We start from the raw sequence: 12,500 nt of genomic DNA on the forward strand, positions 1-12,500 counted from the left end.
GCTTCTTCGATTTCTCGGTAAAGAGAAATATGACCAACAGTGGTTCGAATGTATATACAAAGAATTTTTTTTTTTACACTTTTTACTATTAGATAATGTCCATAAATCTCATGATATGTACCCAAAGATTCATAGTGAACTTCGATGGGAGCTTCTCTTGAAGCAATAACGCATTGATCTAGTCGCCACCGGAGCCACAAAGGACTATCTAAATTGATTCTTTTCTGCCGATAAGCTCCAATTGCATCGTAGGAATTACAAAAAAAGGGCTCCTTTGTATACTTATAGTTATTATCGTAAATTCTTTCATTTTGATAGTTTTTTCGATTCCATGGATTATACCTATTCGCACAAATACCTCGACGATTCCCGCTCGTTAATACATAGAGCCCAATAAGCATATCTTGAGTCGGTACGGAAATGGGATCCCCAATAGCTGGAGACAAGAGATTCATATGAGAAAACATAAGTAAACGAGCCTCCGCTTGCGCCTCTAAAGATAAAGGTACATGAACAGCCATTTGATCCCCATCAAAGTCTGCATTGAATCCCTTACAAACTAATGGATGTAAACAAATAGCGCGTCCTTCCACTAAAATAGGTTGGAATGCCTGTATACCTAATCTATGCAGAGTAGGCGCTCTATTCAGCAATACAGGATGTCCCTGCATAACTTCTTGCAGTATTTCCCATACAATCGGCCCTTTTTCCCGTTCCCGAATTTTACTCTTAGCAACTCCTATGTTCGGCGCAAGATGTTGTCTAATTAGACCGCGAATTACAAATGTCTGGAAAAGCTCTATTGCTATTTCGCGAGGCAATCCACAGCGATGTAATGAAAGTGAGGGGCCAACAAGAATGACAGAACGTCCCGAATAATCGACTCGTTTGCCAAGCAAAGTCTCACGAAATCTTCCCTCTTTGCCTTCAATTACATCTGAAAACGACTTGTAAACCTTATTATGATTATGACCGTCCCTCATTGGTTGTCCGCGGGTTCCATTATCAAGAAGTGTATCCACGGCTTCTTGTACCAATTTTTCCTGACACATTACTAATTCCCCTGGCGTAGATCTACTTGTTGTTAATAAATCGGTAAGAGTATTATTTCGATAGATAACTCTTCTATAGAGTTCATTAATATCCGAACTCATTAGTTTACCCCCATCTATCTGAATGATCGGTCTCAACTCGGGAGGAAGAACCGGTAATAGACATAAAACCATCCATTCTGGTTCTATATTTGTTCGAATAAAATGCTTAGCCAATTCCATGCGTCTAACCAAAAAATCCTTTCTTCTTCCAATTTTTCGATCTTCCATTCATTACCCGCGAGGCCTTCTTCTCCTAATTCTTTCCATTCGACCAACGAATAATCGATAAGAATTCGCAAATCTAGATCGGTTAATTGTTCTCGAATAGCACCTGCTCCAGTAGAAATTTCTCGATTTCGAAATGTATCGAAACCTTGGGTAGTAAAAAAAAGTGGGATACTGTATTTCCAGGATTGAATTTCATATTCGAATGAACCTCGTAATCGTAAGAAAGTAGGTTTTTTAGCGATGGGCCTAGCAAAAGCAAAATTAGGATAGGGCCCTACAGGATCTCTCCCCCCCCCCCTCAAAATCGGACATGAGAGTTTCCTCTCATCCGGCTCAAGTAGTTACACCAAATAAAGATAAAGAAAGGAGTTCTCGCTTTCAAATTCTAGAACCCCCCCCAAAAAAGGTCTACTCTTTACTCAAGTTCCAAAGAAACATTTCATTGATTCATTCTTCTTTTATTGATTTATATTTTCTTAATTCTTTATTCAATTCGAAATTAGGACATAAATGAAATGTGAAATTCTTGAGTAGTCTACTTCCCCTCGAATGATGAATCCTCTTAAATTAAAGGAGTGTCATAAGGGATTTACTTGTCTATGTACCCTTCCATTCGATCTCTTAGGTCCTGCCTTACCTTACCTCGACGGTTATACCACGATGCCCTTAACTTAAAGCCTAAGCCTATATGCGATGTATAGACTCCTGCAACCATGACATATTTGTTTACTTGAACATAATTTCATTTCTTTCTAAAAGAACTAAAAGAAATGAGAATGGTTAATTCCACAAAAGAAAGAAGTCTTTTTTTTCACGAGGTACAACTCAAAATTCCTATTTATTTATTTTTACTGACTCGACCATAGACCAATTCCCTTTTTATTTGGGAGTATTGAATACACCCATAATTCTGAGCTTCATGTTACTCCTCCCAAGAGACATGTCATGTCAGATCCAGGGCATCCCAATTCGATTGAATGGGATGACAGTTTCTCATTGCTAATCGGTAAAATCATAATTTCGATCAAATCACACATCGCAGTATACTAGACCCTCTAATTCTTTAAGAGGTTTATCTAAAAGATTGGCGATATAACTAGGACGACGTTTCAAATACCATACATGAGTTACTGGACATGCCAGTTTTATGTATCCCATTTGATATCTTCGTATCCGATAATCAACAAATTCAACTCCGCATTGTTCACAAAATTTAGGGCCCTGCTTTTCATTTCCAATTACTCGATAATTTCCACAAGCGCAAATTCCACTTTTTATAGGTCCAAAAATTCTTTCACAAAATAATCCATCCTTTTCCGGTTTATTGGTTTTGTAATGAAAAGTATAGGGTTTTGTCACCTCTCCAACGGTTTCTCCATTAGGTAGGATTTTATTGGCCCAAGCACTTATTTGTTGGGGAGAAACTGAGCCAATTCGGAGTTGTTGATGTTTATATCGGTCGATCATAGAAGACAAATTCTGATTCATTCCGATTAAGCTTCCTTCCTATTAATCTGGAAGTTCTTCTCAGATACAAGGAAATGATTCAGTTCCAGAGCCAAAGATCGTAATTCTCGGACGAGCAATCGAAAAGATTCTGGAGCATTTTCAGGTTTAGGTATTGTTCCTCCAATGATCATAGTACCAAGTACTTCTTGGCGAGCTCTAATATGATCAGATTTATAAGTAAGCATTTCTTGTAAAATATGAGCAACACCAAATCCCTCTAGAGCCCAAACCTCCATTTCTCCTACCCGTTGTCCTCCTTGCTTGGACCTTCCTCTAAGTGGTTGTTGTGTAACAAGTGTATAATGTCCACTGGAACGCCCATGTATTTTATCATCAACTTGATGAATTAATTTCAAGATATAAGGTTTTCCTATTATAACAGGTTGTTCAAAAGGGTCCCCCGTTCTTCCATCAAATAGTCTGCTTTTTCCTGGATACTCGGGTTCAAATACCCATGGATTCGCTGTTTGCTTACCGGCTTCATATAATTCGGAAAACACTAGTTTTCTCGAAGCCTCTTGTTCATATCTCTCATCAAACGGTGCTATTCGATAATGTCTATCTAGTAGACTCCCTGCTAACCCAAGCGAGCATTCAAATATCTGTCCCACATTCATTCGTGAAGGGACTCCTAATGGGTTGAAGACCATATCAACAGGTCTTCCGTCTTGCAAATAAGGCATATCCTGTCTAGGTAAAATTTTGGAAATGATACCCTTATTTCCATGTCTTCCGGCTACTTTATCGCCTACTTTCATTTCGCGTTTCTGTGAAATATATACACGAATCGTTTCCGGATTATAACTAGAACCCCCTTTTTTCTGGATCCATCTCACATCGATGACTCGACCCCTCCCACCTATAGGTAATTTTAGACAAGTTTCCTTTGAAGTGGATACCTGAATCCCAAGTATGGCCCGTAATAATCTATCTTCTGGAGCATATGATGATTCTTTCGCCACCTGAGGCGTTAATTTACCTACTAAAATATCGCCCGTCTCCACCCAAGATCCCAGCATCACAATTCCATTTTTGTCTAAATTGCGGAGTAAATGGGCTTCTAGGTGCGATATTTCGTTAGTGATTCTTTCAGGACCTTGGCTTGTCACATGAGTCTGAATTTCATATTTTCGTATGTGAAAAGAAGTATAAATATCTTCATATACTAGACGCTCGCTAATGAGTACCGCATCCTCAAAATTGTAACCTTCCCATGGCATATAAGCTACTAATACGTTTTTGCCCAAAGCGAGTTCGCCACCAACCGTAGCGGCACCATCCGCTAAAATCTGTCCCTTTTTAATGCATTTACCCCGCTGAACCCGGGGAGTTTGATGCATACAAGTATTTTTGTTGGAACGTTGATACATAACTAATGGAATGCTTAGAGTATCCCCATTACCCGATAAAATAATCTTGTCAGTATCGGTAGAAATGATCTTTCCCTCTTGATCGGCTATAGCGGGAACCCCTGAATCTAGAGCCAATTGGCGTTCCAACCCAGTTCCAACAATGCACTTCTCGGAACGCGAAAGCGGAACTGCTTGGCGTTGCATATTAGAACTCATTAAAGCCCGATTCGCGTCATTATGCTCGATAAAAGGAATGAGGGAAGCTCCCATAGAAAAATATTGAAAAGGAAAAATACTTCGAAGATGAACTTGTTCCCATGCAATAGTCAGGAATTCTTGGCGGTATCGAGCCGGAACAACCTGTTCTTCCTGAATACCCTGATTCAAGGCCAAAGAATTTCCTGCCGCTACCATATAATATTCATCTCGACTTGGGGATAAATAAAGCATCTGTGCTTTTTTTGATCTCTCAAATATTTTATAAAATGGACTTTCTAGAGACCCCCAACGACCAATCCTGGCATGAATTGCTAAGGATCCAATAAGTCCAACATTGATTCCTTCAGACGTGTCAATTGGGCAAATGCGTCCATAGTAACTAGGATGGATATCTCGTATCCGAAAATTAGCAGTTCGCCCGGTCAATCCTCCGGGGCCCAAATAACTCAATTTTCTCCCATGAACTATTTGTGTCAATGGATTTGTTCGATCCAAAACTTGAGACAATGGGTGTAATCCGAAAAAGGATTCATAAGTGGTTGTTAATGGAGTCGAAGTTACCAAATTCTGAGGAGTCGGTATCAATTTATGCCTAATTGCTCCGCATATAGTTCCTCTAACTACATTTTCTAAACGAACCAGAGCCAATCCGAATTGATCTTGTAAGAGATCCGCTACAGAACGAATACGCTTATTTTTCAAATGATTCATATCGTCAAGTGTACCCATTCCAAATTTCATTCCAATCAAATGATCCGCAGCTGCCAATATATCTCGCGGTAACAAAAATGTATTGTTCTGAGGTATATTAAGATTCAGTCTCTGGTTCATATTTCGTCGACCAATCCTTCCTAATTCACATCTTTGCTGAAAGAATTTCTTTTGTAATTCCTTACACAAGGATTCAGAAAATACCGGATCCCCGCCTACACAAGAAAATTGTTGATAAAACTCCAAAATGGCATTTTCTTTTGACCCAATTTTTTTTTTTTCCTTATCGGTCAGGAAAGACAAGAAAATTTCAGGGTAGCAAACATTCTCTAGAATTTCTCTTAGATTCGAACCCATAGCTGATGATAGAACTAGAATAGATATTTTCTGTTTCCTACTTACACGAGCCCATATCCTTGCTTTTCTATCAATCTCTAATTCGAACCTCCCCCCCCAATCTGATATTATGGTACCAGTATAGACCGAAATTCCGTTAGGATCCAATTCTGATCGATAATAGATACCGGGGCTTTGCAATATTTGATTGATCACAATTCTGTATATTCCATTTACTATAGAAGTTCCGAGGGAGTTCATTAAAGGAATGTTTCCAATAAAAATTGTTTGTTCTTGCATATCCTTACTGGTTTTCAAAATTAATCCTGCGGATACATATAATTTAGAAGAATATGTGAGTGATTCATATACAGCATCCCTTTCTTTTATCAACGGTTCCACCAATTGATATGTTTCCACAAATAATTGAAATTCAATTTCTTGATCTGTATCTTCAATTTTTGGAAACTTATCAAGTTCTTCTGTTAAGCCCCGATCCATGAACCCACAAAATCCTTCAAATTGTATCTGATTCAACCCAGGTATTGTATACATTTCCCCATTTTCATTCCCGAGCATTTTGAATTTCCCATTTATCAAAAAAATCCCATTCTTTTCTCATTCTTCATCGAATCATATGAATCGATCTAATAATGATGGAATTGAATTTCTATTCTGTTTACTGAATCACATGAAATTTTATCTAACTCCATATACCATATAATATATATGGAATGTATGAAATGCGTATGAACGGAAGAAGAAAAATTATACTCAAATTTTAATTTATATTTATAACAAACAGCTACATAAAAGAATTGATAAATGCCATTTAGCCTTATGGAGTTTTGTATAGAATATCAAAAAAAAAAATAATAATTCAATTTCTACCATTATTATGATATTCCATATTCCAATCCGATTGAATACCAGAAAAATGAAATGAATTCCTGATTTGATCTGTTCGTTGAGATAAAGACAAAATAATCATAAAATATATATCGGGAGAGAGTTGATTTTTCTAGCACTTAATTTTTTCATAGATTCCATTGTTCTGTTCAAAAAATGATTCGCAGAGAAGAGAGATGTTTTTACCCATTTTTTAGTTTTTTATTTTTTAGTAGAATATTTAGAATATGATTGAAGTGCGTACGAAAAGAGGGCTTGTATTTATTAAACATATGCAGATATAGCATTTCTATTTATATATGTCTTTCCTCTTTTCTTTTTATTCCATTATAGCTCTCTAGTGGAGACAACACATGGCGTGCTCTATCAAAAATTCTATTTTTTCTTTAATTTTAATCTATTCAATGAAAAATTGAAACACGATAATTTCTTGCTGATTCCCTATGGACATCATATCTAGATAGATAAAATACCTCATTAGATAACTAGAGCTGTGTAACAACTTATGTTCGGGGGTTTACATAGACTCATAATTGCTGTTATATTATTATAATATAATTTATAATTATATAATTTATAATTGAAATTAAGAAAGTTTTTTTATTGAATTGAAAAATTGAAAAAAAAAATCAATACTAATTAGTTATGTATCCATTTTTATTTTCTTATACCATTAGAGAAAGACAAGTGAAGAAGAATCGTCCATAAATTTGCCGTCAATAGTTAATAGTTAATGGTTCCAATTTTTTTGTCCTGCATTTTTACTTTTGTAACTGAGAATCCACATTTTCTTTTTCAATAGAAAAGAAAAAAGAAAGGGAAAGTTTTTGTTTTTAGATATTGTGTGTCTTGAGATACTATAACCAATTGAAGGTATGGATCCAATCTAAAAATAAAAAGGGGATACTCTCATTTTTTTGTTTGTAGCCTTTTGGCGACATGGCCGAGCGGTAAGGCGGGGGACTGCAAATCCCTTATTCCCCAGTTCAAATCCGGGTGTCGCCTGATCAACAAAAAACGCGAAATCCTATATTCTGTTTTGCTGATATAACTCGACCAATTTTCTCCGGCAAAAACAAGTGTAAGAAAAGGACTCTTGATACTTTCTTGATTATAAACTTGATTATAAACTTCCGGAGGTTTTGTTTTCTAAAGTGTTGTAAATCCTTACGTCTAGGATTCAAGGAAAAACTAGAGTAGTGGAAGGGAATGAGTAAATCTTGATATGGTAGCCCCTCCCCTACTAATAGAGGGGCTACTATCGGAGTCTTGAATTAGATTGGATAACGGGAGTGTTTAATTAACTAATGAATGGTTGTAGAAGGGTTGGAAGATACTTTGTATACAGACTGATGAAAGTCTCTGAGTGTTCAGGCATCCAATCAATATTAGATTGGATGGATAATTGGCTTTTACTTAATAAGGGACACCAAAAGAAAGAAGAAGTCTTATTATTGCTACATGTGAGTAACATTCTTTTGATACTTCCAAAAGTGTTACTGCGTATTTTGCTTGTGCTTAATGGTTCTCGATTTTACTAGAAATCATATAAGAACTTGTTATAAGCGGATTTATTGAAGTGTTTCATCAACGGTGGTGTGTCAGAATTCCCTTTTCCTTTTGACTCTGCACCGGTAATTCCACTATTATTAGTGAACAATAATGGAAAAATTCCTTCCTATTTGTTTCATATTCATAGAAATTAGGGGACATAATACACATGGATATAGTAAGTCTTGCTTGGGCTGCTTTAATGGTAGTCTTTACATTTTCCCTTTCACTCGTAGTATGGGGAAGAAGTGGACTCTAGGGGTACTTCTAATTGGGTTGAGGAATCAAACCGTATCAATTGTTTTCTAGATCGTTTTGCAAAGCCTTTTTAACTATTTTATTAGTCTTCATTTCGAAATTCTTGGATTCTAGTGGAGTAATGTATTCTATGAATAATACCCTTTCAATCAAAATCAAACAAACATTTCAATAATTCCCATGTTCGTATTTCGAAAGTAAAAGGGATACGGATGATAGGCAATTTATTAAAAAAAAAAAAGAATTCTTCCTAAATTTTCTATTTTGATGAACCAGCTCTTACCAGAGTTATATATGGACAATGAGGGACAAGGAACCCCCCCCCCTTTTTTTTTTCTGTATTTGTTTGTTTTTATTTCCTTCCCTCTTTACTGTTACTGTTCAAAGAGAAAAAAAGTAGTTCTTTTATTTAATAAGATCTTGCCTTAGTGTAGTCACATATTGCACACTTACCCCCTGTTTTATTTATTATTTTAGGAATTTTATTTATGCCATGCTTTATTGACTCATTTCATATCATGGATCAAAGAAAAGAAGTTAAATTAAAAATCGGTTCCATGAAATGAAAGAATTAGAAAATCGTAAGACTTGCCTTTCAATTATTTCAGATTGATTGAAATCAACACAAATAAAATAGATCAAGCGAAGAAATAAAATTGAGATACTATGTACATTACATATATTTCATTACATATATTTAATTGATATCGACATGTATGAAGATACATATTGTAGATTCATCTATATTAAGCTTGTATCTTTATACATTACAATAATAGATATGGATAGTATGGTAGAAAGATTCATATTTTTTTTCTACCATACTATCGAGTTTGATAGGATACTGCTGATTCTAGTCCATTCATTTTATTTAATTTATTTAAGACGTGAAATTGGAATCCTTTTTTTCTTAAATCCTTGATAAAAAGTCAAGTTTCATTCAAATTAATCACTTTGACTGACAGTTTTTACGTATATTATAAGTAAAAAGGCGGTAGGAACTAGAATGAACAGCGCTGTAGCAATAAATGCGAGAATATTTACTTCCATAATTTCATTGTTTTTTTTACTTCGCAATAACTCGGGATTTAATCCCATAGAGATGATAAATTTGTCGCTTGTAAATTCAATGCGATGACTTACATTTCAATGACATCGAATCGGATCAATATCATGAATAACAATATCTAAGCTATCAAATCGATTCACCGTCGAGAATTGAATAGTATAACATAGGAAGCTCTTTTATCCACACCGAATACAAAATTGGATTCCTGGCCCAATCAAAAGAATTCCTTTCCTTTATTTCTATATATTCTTTTCCACTCTTTCTTTTCGATAATCTACCGCCTTCCTTGTACAATCATCTGATGATGTATCATCTGACTGCTTTTCCACTTTCACCGTTTACAAATAGTTTACAAATAAACCCCAACAAAAAATGGAAAGGAAAAAATAAATAAAAAAGGCTATCCTTGGGAATGAAATTCTTTCATTTGTATTCCCTTTCACAGAAAATGGAGGGATCAATTGATGTATTTTTTTTTTATTGTATCCGTCGGGACTGACGGGGCTCGAACCCGCAGCTTCCGCCTTGACAGGGCGGTGCTCTGACCAATTGAACTACAATCCCAGGGCAATAAAGAAAAGTGTACAGCATAGATATTCTTATGATTTCATTCAAGCCATTTTCTATTTAAATTTTAGATTCGAATCGCCGTGTTGTAACAAACAAAGGCGCGAGTGATATATTGATATCCATACGGGTATGCGCTTTAGTGAGAGCAACGCGGATTACTAGTTACTAGTAATCCTTTCGTTATTGCCAAATCGATCGATAATCAATTTTAAAATGAAAAAAAAAAAAGAGTCTTTTTTCTTTACTTTACTCTTTCTTTTCATTAAACTTTATACTTAATGATCCTGATATGAATCTAGATCATTATCAAGGTCAGAATTTATGGGAACAAATAAATAGAACAAATAAAAAACAAATAGCGGTAGGGATGGATATATCAGAAAATTGGACTTTTTTTATTCTTCCCTAATTTTTTTGTTTGGCTTTTCTGGAAAACAAAATACAAAAAAATGGGCATTTTATGTTATGGCGGATCAGCGAATTATTGGGCCGAGCTGGATTTGAACCAGCGTAGACATATTGCCAACGAATTTACAGTCCGTCCCCATTAACCGCTCGGGCATCGACCCAGGAAGAATCAATTATAGGTTTATTGATAATCCATGATCAACTTCCTTTCGTAGTACCCTACCCCCAGGGGAAGTCGAATCCCCGCTGCCTCCTTGAAAGAGAGATGTCCTGAACCGCTAGACGATGGGGGCATATTTGCCTGACCGACATCATACTATGCTCATAGTATGAACAGTTTTTTGAAATTGTCAATATAATGGAATGATATGACTAGATCCGAAAGCTTTTTCCATCTTTTATGATTTTCCATTTTTGATTCATGATTTATACTCATAAATCATTCATTTGAATCGCCACTCTATTCTATATAGAAATAAATTAGATATAGAAATAAATTAGATAAATTCAATCTATTATATTATTATATTATATAAATCGATATTATAAAAAGAAACTAGATTATATTAATAATACAAAGTATAAGATCCTTTCGGGAAGTGATTGGTCTGACATAAACATAAAAAGGGGAGTTAAACTTCATTTCTTCCACTTTCATTCTTCATTTCTTCCACTTTCATTCATTGATTCACTCATTATTAAGATTAAGACGAGACAGGCGTATTTCTATCTCACACTAAGCCAGGAAATTAACAAAAAGTAAATCTGGAATTTTGGGAAGAGGGAGCAAGAAGTTATCGAAAATTATGTGTGTTTTTTTTTTTTTCTAAAAATTGGGTTCGGTGGACAAAGCAAATCTCTTCATCACATGTTTCGATAAAATATATTGGATCCATGTCGAATTGCTAAGGTACATCTATTAATCAAATCAAATAAATGAATTTCGTTCTGTTCTGATAAGCCAATTATGATCGGCCTTGAAACAATTCATTGCATTGATATTTATCAAATCCAATATCAATAAACCCATTTTACCCTCTACACGTTAAGTAAATTAGAATTCTCATTCCTGAATGAGCTACTAGCCACTATGAGTCTACTGCATATACTTATATATATATAACTTATACTTATATATATATATATAAATAGATCTTATCGATTCATTCAGTAATTGAATCGAACGGCCCTTTTAACTCAGTGGTAGAGTAACGCCATGGTAAGGCGTAAGTCATCGGTTCAAATCCGATAAGGGGCTTTTGGCTTTTTTTTTCATAAAACTCCAGTGAAATAGTAGTATTCATATTTAAACGAAGAATAGGGGTGTTGTTTTTATTGGTAATAAAAAACCAACTGTATATGTATAATAATTTAATTAGAAACTGTATAATTTAACTCTAATAAGTTATTATCTAATAAGTTATTATTCTAATGAGTTAGAGTAGAGTAATTCTAAAAGAAAGTTGAACATTTGTTTATTATAATGAATAATGATAAGTCGTCTCTTGAATTGACAAATATATATATATATTTTTATTTTTATTTTGCATTATATTATTCCAATCAAATCCATTGTAAAGAATTGTAAAGATTAGAAATCAACAAAAGAAAAAGTAAGTGGATCTAACCCATTGAATCGTGACTATATCCACTATTCTGATATTAAAATTCGATAGAGATGAAATTGGAACAGTAGATTTCTTTTTTTTTTTCATATTTATTTGGACTCCACAAGAATCTGTCGATATTTCCGATTCAATCTTCTTGTTACTAGGAATAAATTAATATTCTATTCCTTTATAGAGAAAGAGAAACGTTTATTTCAAGTTACAACCTAAGAGCCTTTTTCAATATCTTATCTTTCTTTGATTCCAGAACACAACAAGACCCATTTCTATCTATATAGAATATATAGAATTTTTTAGATATAAATCTAAATCAAATCATGTCTTCACATATCAAATATTTCCATATCGATACATATGACACTTTTGTTCTGACAATGTGATGGAGAGTGAGTGCGAAAAAGAAACTTTCATTTTGAGTCTCCTATTATTTAATTTAATATTGTATTAGATTGAAAAATAGGAACTTCTCTCTTTTTCTGATATAGAAAAGTAAATAGAAAAATATTCGAAGTGGATTTCTCGACCCGTGAAATGAAAAAATATACTCTGGAGTTTTTTTTTGTTTTATATTCATCTGAAGGAAATATGAGAAAGAAAACAATAAAATAATAATAAAAGAAATAATATATATATATATATATATATATATATATATCAG

General features: G+C 34.4%; 2 non-coding genes across 2 annotated transcripts; both read left to right on the forward strand.

Moving 5' to 3' along the window:
• Positions 1-7,291: 7,291 nt before the first annotated feature.
• On the forward strand, positions 7,292-7,363 carry TRNAC-GCA (transfer RNA cysteine (anticodon GCA)). The gene has a single exon. It is a non-coding gene; the product is annotated as a tRNA-Cys (tRNA).
• A 4,037-nt stretch (positions 7,364-11,400) lies between these two features.
• On the forward strand, positions 11,401-11,472 carry TRNAT-GGU (transfer RNA threonine (anticodon GGU)). The gene has a single exon. It is a non-coding gene; the product is annotated as a tRNA-Thr (tRNA).
• The last annotated feature ends 1,028 nt before the right edge of the window (positions 11,473-12,500 follow it).

The sequence above is a fragment of the Durio zibethinus genome, unplaced genomic scaffold, assembly GCF_047325235.1.
Source record: "Durio zibethinus cultivar Kanyao isolate XHJ-2024 unplaced genomic scaffold, ASM4732523v1 HiC_scaffold_244, whole genome shotgun sequence".
Taxonomy (NCBI): domain Eukaryota; kingdom Viridiplantae; phylum Streptophyta; class Magnoliopsida; order Malvales; family Malvaceae; genus Durio; species Durio zibethinus.